The sequence below is a fragment of the Mus musculus genome, chromosome 17 (assembly GCF_000001635.26).
Source record: "Mus musculus strain C57BL/6J chromosome 17, GRCm38.p6 C57BL/6J".
In the NCBI taxonomy this organism is placed as follows: Eukaryota; Metazoa; Chordata; class Mammalia; order Rodentia; family Muridae; genus Mus; species Mus musculus.
The window spans coordinates 66,867,280-66,883,356 of NC_000083.6; the positions used below are offsets into that span (position 1 = coordinate 66,867,280).

General features: G+C 43.3%; 1 protein-coding gene across 2 annotated transcripts in view; it reads right to left on the reverse strand.

Moving 5' to 3' along the window:
• Window positions 1-16,077, reverse strand: part of Ptprm (protein tyrosine phosphatase, receptor type, M) — a 687,644-nt gene that overhangs the window by 200,432 nt on the left and 471,135 nt on the right. The gene's annotated exons all lie outside the window — the stretch shown is intronic.

Genomic DNA, 16,077 nt, shown 5'->3' on the forward strand with positions numbered 1-16,077 from the left:
AGTATCTACGTGGCCCAACTATGACGTCCTAGGCTCCAACACACCCAAAGCAGCAAAGCCAAGTGAACACAGGTTGAGGTGGCTGAAGCTGAGGGATAAACCAATTCCTTTAGTTAATTACCTATGTTTTTTTGTCATGTTGGTACAAAGCTAACTAGCAGTGTGCCCTCATCTTTCCTTTGTTGCTGTATTAATACCTGACATGACCAACTTAGAGGATAAAGGACTTATCTGGCTCACATTCTAGGACAAAGCCCATTGTCATGGGATGATCAAGGAGGTAGGAGCCTGAAGTAACTCCCACACTGCATCTGCAGCAAGATAGCGGAGAACAATGAGTTGTCACAAGCACACAACAGTGGTGCTCGGACTGCTTTCTCCATTCTTATACAATGCAGGAATGTATACAATCTAGGGAATGGTACCACCCACAGTGGTTTCCCATCTCGACTAACACAGTGAGGGCAATACCTCCAAAAAATGCCCAATCTATACAGTCCCTCATTTGGAAGCCTTTTCCAAGTCATCCTAGATTGTGTCAGGTTGACAATTAAAATAATCACAGAAGGTATATAAGAACTGTGGCAAAGAAACATGTTTTTCTGTTTAATCTGAAGCCCCCCCCCCCCCAAAAAAAAACCATCCAGATACCACCAGCACTTTCACACTACAGAGCAGGATACTGTTAATAAAGTGTTCACTGGCTTAGAGAACCCATAGAGAACAGCAGACTCTGTTGATGACTGAGGGTGCAGCTACCACTGGGGAAGGTCACTGACCTAGATCCTGCCCCCAACTGGCTTTGGTACTTTGTTAATTAGAGCAAGATCCATCACCAGTAATGACCGGCACTCCAGCAGCTGACTTCCCCTCTCTCCTGTCCTTCCTCCAACGGTCATTTGGATGTTCAAAGGACTTCACAAATTACCACAGTGTGGACGATGATGGCCACTCTGGCTCCTCTTATTAACAGTATCTTTGGGGTTAAGCTACAGATGGATAGCATCCATTGCGTAATGGGAGTACTGAATGTAGATACTCAATATTTCTCCCACAGTGAAATCCTCAACCCGGGATAATCATAGTGATTGTGCTTAGAGTGCACGAATACTTGTGGGAATGAGAGGAAGTTTCAGGGTCTTCAGAACTACCAGCCCCATCCCCTTACCTCTGGGCATATGAGCCTTCAACCACCAAAGAAAGGCGCTTATTTATAACACCGATTTCAGAGGCTGCAGCAGCTGGAGATCACACAGGCTCCCTTGTTAACTTGTTCCTTAAGGAACTTTAGAGTGTGTCTAACTGCAGAGTCTCTCTTTAGTATATTGCTATACAATAAGCGATTCACCAGTTGCTCAAAATACAGGATGATTTTCCCCGAGGTTGACCGTCAACGGCATGACCTCATACATTTTTAAATTTCCCAGTTTGACTTTGGATGGACTAAATCTTTAACTTTTAGCACTTAGCAAGCACTGCATCTCTTCACTGACACGCCGAACCCTTGCTGTTTAAAATGCTGCCTTCCCTTTTGCAGGTAAAGAGGAACACAGGCCTGTTCTTTAATCTTGGGCATCTAAGAATAAAAAGCAGCTAAGAATGCATACAGCAAGGGGGTAAGCAGGCCATAGATAGGTCGCTTATCCTTTTTTTCTTTTTTTTTTTTTGACAAGAAAACCTAGTTCTCTCTGAGATGGTCCTGGGAATGTTCAGTGGCTTTGCCATTCTAACTGGAAACCATGTGCAACTACTCCCAGTCCCTCTGAGGTCCTCAAGCGAGGTGGCCTTGCTGAGGGAGATCTGCTTCCTGTGGGCTGAGCATTCCCAGTTAGAGTTCACTGGGACTAAGCACTTGGCTTAAGGCATGCATACATGAAAATCTTAAAACAAGACAATTATATACTGTCTACTCTAATTCCCAGCTGTGAACGGTATAAATTGCAAAGAGGGCATTTGCAGATTGTTAGTGTGGCCTTTAAAATGCTGTGAAGATGAAACAAAAGTAAAATAAGGTGAAGATATATCAAAGCCTTTGTAGCATATTTACAATCACCCCCTCTTTTTGTTAAAACTTCAATTAAAAAAAAAAAACAACCAAACTTTAAAAACATAGCTTATCTGTTGAATTCCCTCCAGTTTCGGAGAGTTTTTATTGAAATCTTTAGTAACATGCAGACGTCATTTCCTTACTTTAGATTACCACAGGTCACTGAAAAGCTGAATAATAATATTGCAAATTAATTTTTCTCGACTCTGGGTATAACGACCGTAATTAGCAGCAAATCCTTTCGCTCTATTTGCATGAGCTGAATTTTCCTTAATTACTCTGCAGTCTAATTATGAAGCTCAATCTAGAGAACTCACAAAAGCCAGTGAGGCAGAAAGCCGGAGACAGCAGATCCTGAGTCCTGGATTTACTGCTCTGGAGTCCTTAGTAAACCAGTTGGAACGGGCTCCATTTGCGAAGGCAGGCATTAGCATGGAAGCTGTGTCAGGGCGAAGACGCACGGCTCTGGCCGGCCATGCTAATGGAAAGTGATATTGGGTTTACTAATTCAGATAAGGCTGCGCAGATTGCCTTTTCTCCAATGCACAGGGACTGTCAGCAAAACAAATGCGCGGCCCGTGTTGCAATTAATTTGATTCTTGTTCCTCTAAGGCTGCACTTGTAGATTTAATTAAGCTTCCGCACACTGGGCACACGCAGGAGGGATGGAAGTTTAATGGCTTCGTTTGAATGCAAGTAGCTGGCGAGGTTATGATTCGAACAGTAACGGCAATCATAAGACAAAGATGATTTTAATGGGAAGGTATGTTTCTTCTTTCTTACCTGCATAGCAGGCATTTTTTTTTTATTTTAATGAGAGATAGCAAATCATTCTTTCTCCTCAGCTGTGTCCTCCCTGTGCTGGTTGAGTTGTGAGTCCTGAGGTAATGCTCCTACGATTTGATGACTTCTTTCATCAAAATAGCGCTAACAGCTTCCCAACACTTGTTCTGAAACCCCAAAGCCTTCAGTCTTTAGATTTACTTTCCAAGCCATGCTCTGGCTTTGGTTGCTCTAGAAATGGATCAATACCTTGTCTGTAAGCAGCAGTGTCGGACCTCCCTCTAGACACTACTTGGCCTCTGCACCAACACGAAGTAAGCAGAGTGGAGACTCTGATGGGAGTCAGCATTAGCAAATGCTACAAAAGCCAAACAGTGATTCCTAGGGAGGGAAATGCTTCAGCAGCCAGAGGTCCTTACCACCTGCCTTACGGTTCTCACATTTAGAACGTTCTACAGACTGGCCCCTGCAGCACCTCTGGAGTGCTCATGACTCTTCTATATGAGTCCTCTGGACTCAGAGTCATCAACTGTGCATCTCACAGCACCTTCTTGTCTTCACCCGCAGACTGTCTTTATGGCCGGAGATCATTTTTCCTATTAGACCGCCATACTCTTCAGATGCTGGGGTGGCCTGATACACGTTGTCTCTACAGCACCTTAGAGAAGGAAGAGGTGCCTCAAACATTCATGGAATGAAGTGGTATCTCTCTCGCTCCTAAGCCCAAATCTGAACACAGCCTTTAAGAGGGATGAAGTCATTGGCATACAATACACTAAGTGTATGGAAAATGTGCACACATGCACACCATGCTTTGCCTTATGCTTTTTAACATGCAATTATTATAGGGCTGTTAAGTCAGTTCATTCACCAATCTGTCAGCAAGTGTTTGCTATGGCGTGCTCCATACCACCTCCAGAATCAGGACTGCAGAATTAGGTCTCCTTGAAATGTTCAAGTACTTGTGTTCTTGTGGTTAAGCCAACTCTCTGAGCTGCACACATATTATCTAACAGTTTAGGATCCTGATAGACACAAAGATGGAGTAAGTTGGCCTACCTTTCTGGGGTACTGGGTTTTAAACATCACCAAGCAATACCATCACACGGGAAACTAGGTGATATAGAACACCTGCCTCACATTCTAATGTGTCAGGCCAGGTGGTGCAAGACTAAGAGAGAGCCACCATCTTGAGCCCCAACATGATTGAGGTGGACTTCTGGCATAGATAGCTCTGTCCCTCACAAAGATGAATGCCCTGGTGTGCTGTAGATGTAGATAACTGACAAGTTATGAATAGTGGCAAAGACATCTATACATCAAATGTTGCAGGGATGAGGTAGCCTATAAAGGAAAAAAAAAAAAAGTCCAACCTTGAAATGTCAGAGGAACAGTCAAGTTCATCTGTGCCACCTGTCAGCTTGCATCCGTCATACAAATCAGTCTCAGTGACAAGAGGACACGTGGCTGAAAATAACCCTCTGTTTATAGACCCCATTTCCCCATAGGGCTGGGGTTATGAGCATGATCCCAAGGAATAGCAAGTCCTTATCACTCAAAGGGGAGCAGCCGAGGACGAGAGCACATGCATGAGAGAATGCAATTATGAGGTTTCAGGCTGCACTTGTAGCCATCATGTCCAATGTAATGTGGCAATGGCTCTCTCTATTAGTGTCTGGTAGGCTGGAGAGCACACTACAGAGAGGCGCAAATGAGAGCGTGCCACTCGAGTTCTTAGAGAAGGAGCACAGGTGCTAGTTTATCCAACTGACTCGTTTGTTCTAAAGCTCAGCGCTGGAAAATACCAGCCTCAGACGCTAGTAGATTAAGGAAATGTAAACATTATCTGGTTAATCTTTGGATTTATCAAGCAAGAGAGTCTTAGAAGGCTGCAGGGATTTCCAGGGGTCACTACCCCAAAATACTGGCTTTATAGTCCCGCTTCAGCTCATCTCCCAGACCCTGGACTCAACCCTAGGCCTTTTCCTTCAAATGAAAGGAACTGACATTTTCTCCGAAGCAGCTGACTGTTCTTCCTCTCCCAGGAGTCTCTCAATGGATCTGAAGTGGGTAATGACTGACCTACAAGACAGACAGACAGACAGCAACTACTGTGATTTTCACACAAACGCATCAGGAAAACTCATTTCCTTTCCTTTGACTTTTTGCCTCTTTGTTTTCTAGGGCCAGTTGCAAAGGATGGCAGGTGGGGGACGGGGACCAGGGGAGCCATTAATCTGTTGAATATTGTTCTCTTCTATAAGGAAGTCCATAGAGAGACGTGATTCCTCCCCACTGCATATGTTTAAAAGACCGAAGCATCCCTCTCTCCCCACACTGACCTACTACACCTCCCCCTGCCTTTAATTAAGAACTGTTCCTGATCTACTTCACGCCATCTGGGACAAGACTCTACGATGAGTGCTCAGGTCCTGGTCAAGATGAACAGACATGGGAAGTCTCTTTAAAATAAGACAGCCAGACTGAAGAGATAGCTCAGCCGCATACTACTCTTCCAGAAGACCAACGTTTGGGTCCCAGCACGCACGGCAGGTGGCTCGATATCTCCTTCTGGTCTCCACACATATGTGGCATACACACATAAAAATAAACATTTTGAAAAACAAGGCAGCTGAAGGCACATTTAAGAAATACAAATTATTAAGTAAAACAAAGAATGCAATGCTTTTAAAATTTTAGTTTGACAATAGGAAGTAATTCTATAACAATGTCTTCCCTAAACAGTTGAAACTATTCATCTTTCTGTCTGAAGAGACCAAACAATCAGTCTTGATCCCAAGGCCCCCTTTCCTATTGATGACTTACAGCACAGTTGGGGGCTACAGGGTGAGTCACAGGGCTAATCCCAGCTGAAGGTCGCAGTCCAGAGAAATCACAGCTCCTCTTGCTTGCTTCCAGATTTGGACATTTCTATATAATCAAGAGCCAAGGCTCGGCCTACCCTCTATTCCACACAAGCCCAGGGCACAACAGTGGGCTTCCTTGCCTAGCTCTGATTGTCTTTCACGAAGAACCCAACATTTCTTTCACTCTCAAAGGTCCAGGCTGTTTACAAAGCAACATTTCCTCATCCCTCACATTCCCGCATCAGTGGCAGACTGGTGGCATCTGGTTCAATATTTCATTAAATCCTCCTGAAAACTAACAGTTCAATCTATTAGGAAACTACAGACCCTGAGCAACATAAATTACCTTGCAGTGGAGCACACAGCACAAGCCATTTCCTCTGGAGACATTTGCAGCCTGGAGTCCCTGCACATTCTAGATGCATGAAACATGACCTTTACAAACCTCTCTCAGATGGTAAACACAGAAATGGAAGGAATGGGGGCGGGGGGGGGAGAGCTCCTTAGCTAGAAAGGTTAGTTGGGTCCAGATTGAAGAATTTCCATGTGGTACCTTAATTACATGAGATAAAACTAGAGCCCTCTCACGGACATTATGTGTGTGTGGATACATGCCTGTAGCCCAGGTTTTTGCAAAACACTCACAAGGAAGCCACACTGAAGCCTGTGCAAAACAGAAAATTCAGAGCTGATTTATTTTTGCTGCAGGGCATCTATCTGTGAGTTAGGCGGCCAAGTGTGCAGCTTCATGCTGGACCCCTTTGGAACCTGAGTGCTCGGTCGGCCCCACCTTCAAATGTAGTTGTCACTTGACAAGTTCTGGATACCAGACACCTTTGATGGCACCAGTATCTGTGACATCATTATACAGAGCCCTCAGCCGTTTGTTTTTTGTTAACTTTACACAAACTTAGATGTATTTGGGAAGGAATAATTTTTTTTCTTTTGCAGGGGTAGGGTGGGGTGGAGGGTGGAAGCTGAGAAATAGTATCCTTATGTAGTTCTGGCTATCCTGAAACTCACTATGTAGACCAGGCTGGCCTCAAACTGACAGTGATCTGTCTGCCTCTACTTTCCCAGTGCAGGTATAAAAGATGCACCATGCTGGGTGGCGTTGGCGGCAGCGCACACCTTTAATCCCAGTGCTTGGGAGGCAGAGGCAGGCAGATTTCTGAGTTCGAGGCCAGCCTGGTCTACAGAGTTAGTTCCCGGACAGCCAGGGCTAAACAGAGAAAGCCTGTCTCAAAAAACCCTCCAAACAACAACAACAACAACAAAAACACCCCCCCAAAAAAAAAACCCACCCAAAACCATGCACCACTACACTGGGCCAAAGAGAGATTTTTAACTGAGTCACTGCCTCCGTGAGGTTGGCCTGTATATAAGTGGGGCAATGTCTTGATTTATGATTGACATGGGAGGGACTGGCTCACTGTGGGGAGAGCTAACAGTGGTTGAACAGGTGGTTCTGGGATGTAGGAGGAAGCAGGCTGAGCCAAGTCAGTAGGCATCACTCCTCCACGGCCTCGGCTTTAGTTCCTTTCTCCATGTTTCTGCTGTGAGTCCCTGCCCTGACTTCCCTCAGGAGTGCATATGCTGTAGGATGGAACAAACCCTTTCCTCCCTGAGTCTCTCTCAGTCCTGCTATTGTATCACAGCAACAGAAACCCTAACTAAGACAAACTCAAAGAGATTAACTACAGGCCTAAGAATGCCTTTAGGTAGTCCAAGGGGATTCCTCCCCCTTGGGCGAGTCCAGCATTAACTATGTGTTGCAGAGAGAATAGGAAAATGAAGCTTTAATAACAACAGACGCTCAACTCATTTGCAAATTTATTGCTTGGTAGTTAGAGGGAGCCAAGACTCCTTAGCTGGCAGAGCAATCGATCATACTAGGACCTGTTCTGGGCCGTATAGTTTCTCCACGCATCTGGGGCCTGTCGCAGATGAAGACTTCTTGATTGGGGAGTTTACCTAGCCACACTCAACAAATGAGATGTTTCAGATTAATTGCGCAGTCCACGGATTGTCACTGCTATGGCATGAAATCAGCGTGGCTGACATCACTCAGCTAAGCAGTCATCAGGGAAGTCACATGGAAGGGATTTATGCAGAAACTGTAAATTAGGAGTCACAGCTGTGGTTGTTCCCCTCCCCCGACGAGGCGTTTAACTTAGCTGGGCTTGGATTTTTTTCACTGTGAAATGAGGGATTACGAAGGGATGGATCCTAAGATCATGCTTCTTAGCTCTTGAATCTTATGCGCTACTTAGATGGAGCAATCATGAGCATCAGATGCAGGCCACAGGGCAGAGGTGTGAAGTGAATACAGATGTGCTAAATCCTGCCTTTAAATAACATTGTTGCTTTAAAAGAAGTACAGAAAATAAATGGGCCAACACAGAATATATATCATATACATACACATACACACACATATCATATATAGATAGGTATATATCATATATACGCATATATCATATATATCATAAAATGAATATATATATGCACACACATATGTGTATGTATATATATGCATATATATATGTATACATATATATATATCTTATCACCATATTTCAGGGAATTAGTATCAACCTGGCCTATATGAACATACATGCTGTTATGAAAAGTAATCACGTGCTGGAGAGATGGCTCAGCGGTTAAGAGCACTGACTGCTCTTCTGAAGGTCATGAGTTCAAACCCCAGCAACCACATGGTGGCTCACAACCATCTGTAATGAGATCCGGTACCCTCTTCTGGTGTGTCTGAAGACAGCTACAGTGTACTTACATATAATAAATAAATAGATCTTTGAAGAAAAAAAAGAAATGTAATCATGTTAGAGTCAACCTGAGCAATTTTTGAAGACTAAAGAAAACTCACATATATACATGTAACATGCCAAGTTCCTGCCTCCAAGAAAATTCTTTCCCCCATGAAATATATGGGATCTTGGGATACCAAGAGTAGGTAGTCTAGCCTTTCTTCCTCATTGATAAATTTAATCAAATCGTTGTTCTCCGTGGAAGCCACACGGAGGCCATCTTGTAAAGAATGTGCTCAAACAAGGGTCTGAAATAGACTGCTGGTCTGAATTGGAATGGCCCCATCAGGCTCATAAATTTAAATGTTTGGTTCCCAGTAGTTAGATAGTTTAGGAAAAATTACAGCCTTGTTGGAGGAAGTAGAATCACTAGGGGTGGGCTTGGAGGTTTCAAAGGCATAGGCTGAGCCCAGTCTTCTTGTTCTCTCTCTTTCCTTCCTCCACCCTCCCGCCCCCTGCCTTTGGACCAGATATGAGCTCTCATCAACGCCATGCCTGCTTGTCTGCTAACATACTTCCTGCCTTGGTGATCATGGACTAACCCTCTGAAACTATAAGCAAGCCCCCAACTAAGTGCTTTCTTCTATAACCTGCCATGATCATGGTGTCTCTTTAGAGCAATATGTCAGTGTAACCTCCCCAGCCTGAAACCTATTTGCTCAGGTTTCAGTGTTAGCTAGAAGAGAGCATTGGGGTGGAGCTTGCTGCCCTAGCCTTCTGCCACTCCCACTGCCGCTGCCTGCCCCTTGCTGTTCTGGAGTCAAACACTGCAACTTTACTCCAGGATGATTTGGCAGGAAAGGGCCCCTTCCCCTGCTTCATAACCGAGTGTCGGAAATAGTAAAATTGAACCTTGATCAGACTGGTTGTCTTGGTTCCATCTTTATCGTGCCGCCTAGCCCCCCCCCCCCCCCCTTTCTCTTGTAGATTCCAAGATGCCTTTCCAGACTAGAACCCAGACATGTGAGCCACTGGCCGGCCGCAACATGTTAGTAATCGAGACATAGGCCTATCAATTTAATTTACCTTCCAAATTCCCACCAAACACAATTTTGTTCTTATGATTTTGCTAGGTTGTTTTCTGCTCATTGGCTATATTTTTGAAGAGGTAGCACTGGGCTAGCCACTTGCTAACATCTATTCACCACACATCGTGAAACTCTACTGCAGTGGCCAAACCATACTCTATAAAATATTGGAAAATAGGACTCAATGACCCATAAATTAGTATAATATAGTAAATTATCTACTTCATATCTAGATATTTTCTCTCCTCCAGTAACACAAATAACCGAGTCGTGATTCTAGTTATAAAGAAAAACTTAGAAAATAGCCATTTTAAGAAAAATGGAACTAACTTACTTCTCTCGATAATGAAGAGGGAGTCTGCAAATTAGTAAATTTAGAAAATTTGCTAGAGAAACATTAGTAAAAGTCAGAGTAATGATGTAGACCATACACTGCATTTCCCTACTTTGATGCTCCATACTTAGGATAAAACTTCCAAGTGCACGGTAAGAATTCCAAGGCTGCCATAAAGACCTTACTATGGTCTCCTGCTACTTGGGATCGCCTAGCAAGTAGTCTTCATATCCAAGTTTTAATGAGAGAACCAAATGGTTTGGCATAGATTTGAGTCTATCTGTCATCAAGAATGAAAATATGTTCTTGTCAAAAGTGTTTCAAAACATTTAGTAGCTTTTGGGATACATCTGTCAAACTAATACCAATAGTATGAAGTACAGTTGAAATACATGGCAGAAAGCACGTGAACACCGCTAAATATTTTTAGCAGAGTGCTAGAAATACACTGTGTGTTGTCCAGAGTTGAGAAGTAGGGACGATTTCTTGCTCAGAGGGAGGCAATCCATGGGTAAAATATTTGTGACAGAAAAAGAAGGGACGGGGAGCTGTCATGAGCTGGTGTGGAGCCATAATGCCTCGAGTAGCAAGATGTAAGTCACTACAGGCTGTGACAGGCTGTTTCCTACATCGCTGGAAGGTGATATATCAGTGTGTGATGCCCTGGCATGTCGCCAGGGTAAACATAACAATGGCTCTTCCATGTTCATTTTACCCAGCTTTTAACACGCTAGAAGGCATGGAACTCTGCCTCTTTGGGACCCACAGTGATATACACAAGATATACACAAGTGATATACACAAGTGATATACACAAGTGATATATGCAAGAACAGGCTTGGATCATTACAGCCTCTTTCCAAATTCAGTGCGGGACTATAAGCTAGGAAGCAGGAAGCAAGAAGAAGGAAGTAGGAAGCAGGAGACCTTCATTCTTTCAAGGAACTCACAAGTTGCAGAGTTGAATAAAAGAGGTTTACAGGTGAAATAGGATTTTGTGATGTGAAAGCCGCTGAACTGGAAAGCTATGCATTTAAGGAAGAAACTTGCTCTGCTCCCCCACCCCCTGCTGTGTTCTTATTTCCACTCAGTTGTGGTCTGTTTCAAGTGTACTCAGACCTTTGATGTGGCAAAGGCTTCTGAAGGCCCCTAGGGCCTGACTCTCCTGGGTGAGTTCTGACTTATACAGGCCCAGCTTTTAGGCTGTCCGCCTGGGTCTGCTATATAACTGCCTTCTTTCTCTAATGCCTGGATAAGGAACACAGGCATACTGGTCACAGTGCAGGGCAGAGTTTCTGGTGTGCCCCTTTCCCCAGCTCACTAGAAAGATAGCTCTTCCATCTTTTGCATTTCAACCAAAGGATGCTAATGGTTTGGAGTGACAGCTAGGGAGATGGCTTTCCTCCCTTCCTCCCTTCCTCCTCCTCTCCTCCCTCTCCCCCCCTCCCCCCGCCTCCGGTCTGTCAATCTGCTGACCATGATATCTAAGATGACTTGCTTTTCTTGTTGGGTCGGGGTTAAAATGAGATAGTGAGATATACTCACTGGGTAAGTGTAATGTCCAATTGGGAAAATACGCATAAAATGTGTTACCTCCGTGTCTGGTTTGCCTCAGAGGCCTCACTTAGCAGACACTGATCACCACCTCTACTGACACTTGATAAGACTAGAATAATACACTCATTCATAAACGTGTCGGTAATTTAGATTCTTTAAGGTAAACCTTGTTTTATCTTCTTTTGTGTTCTTTGTCATCTCTTCTGATCAATAATATTGTTTGGAAGAATAGTGGGCTTTGTATGCCACCATGAAGTGTCCCCAGATAGGGTAGGCTGGAGAAATTCCATGAGTGGACATTGTCTTTGGAATGCCCACAGTCTTAAAAAATGGGTTCTTCAGGAGGGGGGTTGGGAAAAGGAGAACTGGATTTCTTTGTGGGGGGGGGGGGTATTGCAGCTTAGGGCTAGAGGGATAACCAAGCACATGTAAGGCCTTGGGTTCTACAAAGGGGAGGGAGGGAGAGAGAGAGAGAGAGAGAGAGAGAGAGAGAGAGAGAGAGAGAGAGAGCATGTATGTAAAGGCATAGGCAGGCTGTGGTCACTAATGAAATAAATCAAGTATGTTTGTGTCCATCAAGCCTCTTTTGGGTACTGGGATAAAGACACACCTCTCAGGCACAGTGCCAAGGGGATCATATATTGGGAAATCTGCTTGTTCCTTCTTTGTTTTCAGTGCTGAAAAATGAGTCCAGGGCTTTGCGTATGTGAGGCACATCATCTATCATGGGACCATGCCCAATGTGAGAAACAGATATGTTTAAGCCACAGTTCTTGACCTCAGAGTCTCTAGTCAGTTGAAAGCCACGACTTCTTCTTTAAAACAAAGTCTATTTTGAGAGAGTCAAGCTAGAGATAATGTAAGATCTGTAATGGAATCTTCCTTCACCCAAGAAAAACTATAACGCTGTATTTTAATGACCATCACCTATAACCCCACACTATGTGTGCTGGCTGATTCCATCTCAATGGCCATCTTGTCTACCTTGAGGAGAGGCTGCTAACGATGCAGAAGATGCTTTCTGAGGCAGATTGGTTTGCTCACTATCTCAGTTAGTAAAGATACCAGAAGGCCACAGGTAGCATGCTTCTAATATGGCTTCAGGTGCTTCTATGACCTCAGGCAAATGTATACCAATTACACAAACATTCTACTTTTGTCATATGAACAACATGATTTTCTTAGCTATACAGCTCAGGCCTAACAGCCCAAAAGGATGACACACCATTTGTTTAGTCAGCACTGTTACCCAGTGCTTTGAGACTTATTGAGAAGATAGTGATAGGGAGTCCAACCGTCTTTAAATATTTTCTGCCAATATTAAGACTTTTTTTCCTTGTGAAAACATATACTCCATTTTAAGGCATGTAGTTCATTAGTGGCATTAGGTAACCATGTAACCATCTTACCTTCACCACTACCTACCTCTGGAAATTGCCATGACCCTAAACTGCAATCCTGTTCCCATTAGACACCAAGTGCTTGGCTCTTCCTCAGCCCTTGGTAATTCTATGAAAGTGACTATTCCAGAGGCCACAAAGGAGCAACATCACATGGCATTTACCATTCAGTGATTGGTAGTTTTACTTAGCCTAGTGGATCATATGTGAGTAGCTACGGTTAGATATGTTTCCTTTTTAAGGTTGAATGTTACTCCACCAACACTTTGTGTATCTGCTCATTTGCCAAAGGAAGCTTGGTTGGCTGCTAGCTTTTAGCTTCTGTGAATGATTGTGCTATGACAATGAACATGTAAATATGCCTTCATGACTCTTAAATTCTTTGAGAAATAACCAAGAATGACTCCTTTTATAATTAAAGGCAGTAGCCTGCACTGTGGGGCTCCAGAACAATACCTTAAAGTGTTGCATGAATACCTCAAAAAAGGAATTTGAAAGAGAAACAAGTTTAACAGACTCTGTTGGCCAAGGCACAAAAATTAACTAGGTAAAAGAGAGTTCTTGGCTAATAGTCTCATTCAGTGGGGTCTTCAAGTCATAGTGATAAACATTTCAGAATCCAAAAATCTATTTTAATTTGTTTTTTTTTCTTCATTCTGCTTAGTTTGTCCCTTAATTTATGGCTCTTTCATCGGAGCTGTTTCATTTACTGTAGCTTAATTTGATTTGTTATTTATTCAGAGCTCCAGTTAAATTGTTGAAAGTTCTTCACATATTATCACCCAAATTAGCAGCACAATGCCTGAAAGAGAAATGATTGCTGAGTGCCCTCGACTGAACTAAAAAGGCCAAAGCTAATGCAGTGGTCAGGACAGTAATTAAAGATATTTTTGAGAATTCAAAATTTTATAAATCACAGGACACATGGTATTTAAAAAAAAAAAAAAAAAGAACAACCAACTGTGAGCAATGTCCTCTGTGTCTCACGTTCAGAACAGGGCCAGAAAAATCAATGAGCAGTGTTGCTCTGCACATAATCAGATCTATAATTCTGACCTTTGAAACAGTGAACTTCGTAATGGTCCTCATTCATCAAGCGCTCTCCCGCTCAGCTTCTCCCTCCACATAATGAATTGTCCTTTTACTCAGATACTTAACGACTTGAGTTAAGTTTAGGCGCTACTCTTTAAGCCATAGCTCGCCATGAAAGTGAAGGGGGTACTTGGGATAGGAGCCTGCCATTCATACTGTTCTTTTGGAACACTGTGGCCCACACTAGGCTGATCTATCTGTTAGTGTCTCTAACAACTTGGGCAACAAGAGGTTGACCAGGGCAAAGGACACTACAGACTCCTGAGGGGTTGATACAGCCTGCTCTCAGAACCAGCCAGCTGAGGATTGACTAATGTGTGGCTCCCCGCAACAAGCTCTCCCTAAGCTAGAGGGAGGTAAAGTTTCATGAGTCATGCAAGGACTCTAGAGTCCCAGGTCATAGTATATACAATAAACACGATCTTAGAGCAATGCCTAGGGAGAAAAATTAGACTTGCTTGGAAATTCAGATGGATAGGCTCCTGCAGTCTAAGAACTTGCAAAATGATGGTCATAGTAGAGAGTAAACTTGATCCTAGACAAAGAGTGGAGGCATGTGTGCAGCTGCCTGCCAAGGAGCTGAGGTGGAGCGGGCTGGCCTGGCCATATGTGAATGTGTAACACAGTCAACCATTAGGGTGAGTGGGAGCTGGTTGAGGAACGGTGGCAACACTATGATATAGGCACTAGGTATGCTATGAGGGTTCCAAGGATCGGTGTCAGCCTAGACTACAAAGATCACAAGGTCATCATACATAGATAAGACATTTTGCTACTGAGCATTTCAGTAAACATCTTCTTCCTCAATCCCATTTTATTAATATTTCTTTTGGATATAGGCTCAATGAGTCAATGTGTTGCACAAACTCATTATTTAAAATGGTCAAAGGAGCCTATAACAAGGAAATAGTAGGTGATTAGCGGCCCAAGGCTGTCCTGGGGGTGAGAAGCCTCAAAAACTCCCAGACTGATTGCTACCACAGGCTGAAGTCTAGGCTTTTCCACTGTAGCAGCCCTGACTTGAGAAAGCTAATATTTTTATTTAAGATCCATGACTACACTATAGAGAAAAATTCATTTTCACATCTGTTTCTTCATTTTAAATCTTAATTCATGTTACTCATGAATAAAATGCTGAACAGTATACTATGTATAAAAGTGTGTTTTGAAGGTGGCAGAAAGATAAAGTAGTTGTTCCCAGAGGCTGAGCAATGTTTGGAAGGGGGAGGGGAACACCAGGGCACAGGGTGCAGTGGCATGTGTGGGGAACGTCTGGTACTTGGCAGCATGGGAGGTAAACTGTCCTTGATACCAGTTAAGCAAATATAAAGAGAATGCCAAATGTTCCCAGGAAAGAGAAGACAGACATCTGAGGTGACAGCCATGCCAGCAACCCTGACCTGATCCCTATACATCCTACATGTGTAGTAGATATTGCCCTGTGCCCTATCAAGATGTATCAGTGCCATGTACCCATTAAAACGAGTGCAATAAAAATGTAACAAACAATAGTTTAACTAACTACTACTGATTAGTCCATTCATCGTTTAATTAAGCCTATACAAAATTAGATATACATTTATTCAACTCAACGACTTTCATATTTTCACTTAAGAGTAGAAGCAATTATAGTCAACCTTCAAAATAATCTTTATCTTCCAAGCAGGGAATGTATCCATTAGAACATTACAGGAAAGCTAATCAAATGTGATACTATGTAACATATATTCCTGTGTTTTTACTATCTGTATTGCTAAGAGGAACACAGTATTCCCCATGTTTTTAAAAGCAAAAGCAATTAAAATGCTTGCACTATGTATTGTTTGTTCGTTCGTTTGTGGTACCAGTGATGGAAGCCAGAGCTTATACATGCCAGGAAAACACTCTATTCTGTATGCTTGGATTAAACAGGTATTTTGTTTGTCTTTAGGGAGGAGGTATTCTTCATGCTTGCTCTAGACCAAGCACTGTGACAGATGTGAGGCTAGGTGTGCATCGGTCACCAGGGGTCGTCTCATAGCTCCACCATCTAACAGGAAACACAGACGACTCCAACATCATCCCGAGAGTGGTCTTGCGGAGAGTGGATACCAGTGTGGAAGTGAGTACTGGCGAGAGCACAAAATCCCAGGTTTCTGGAT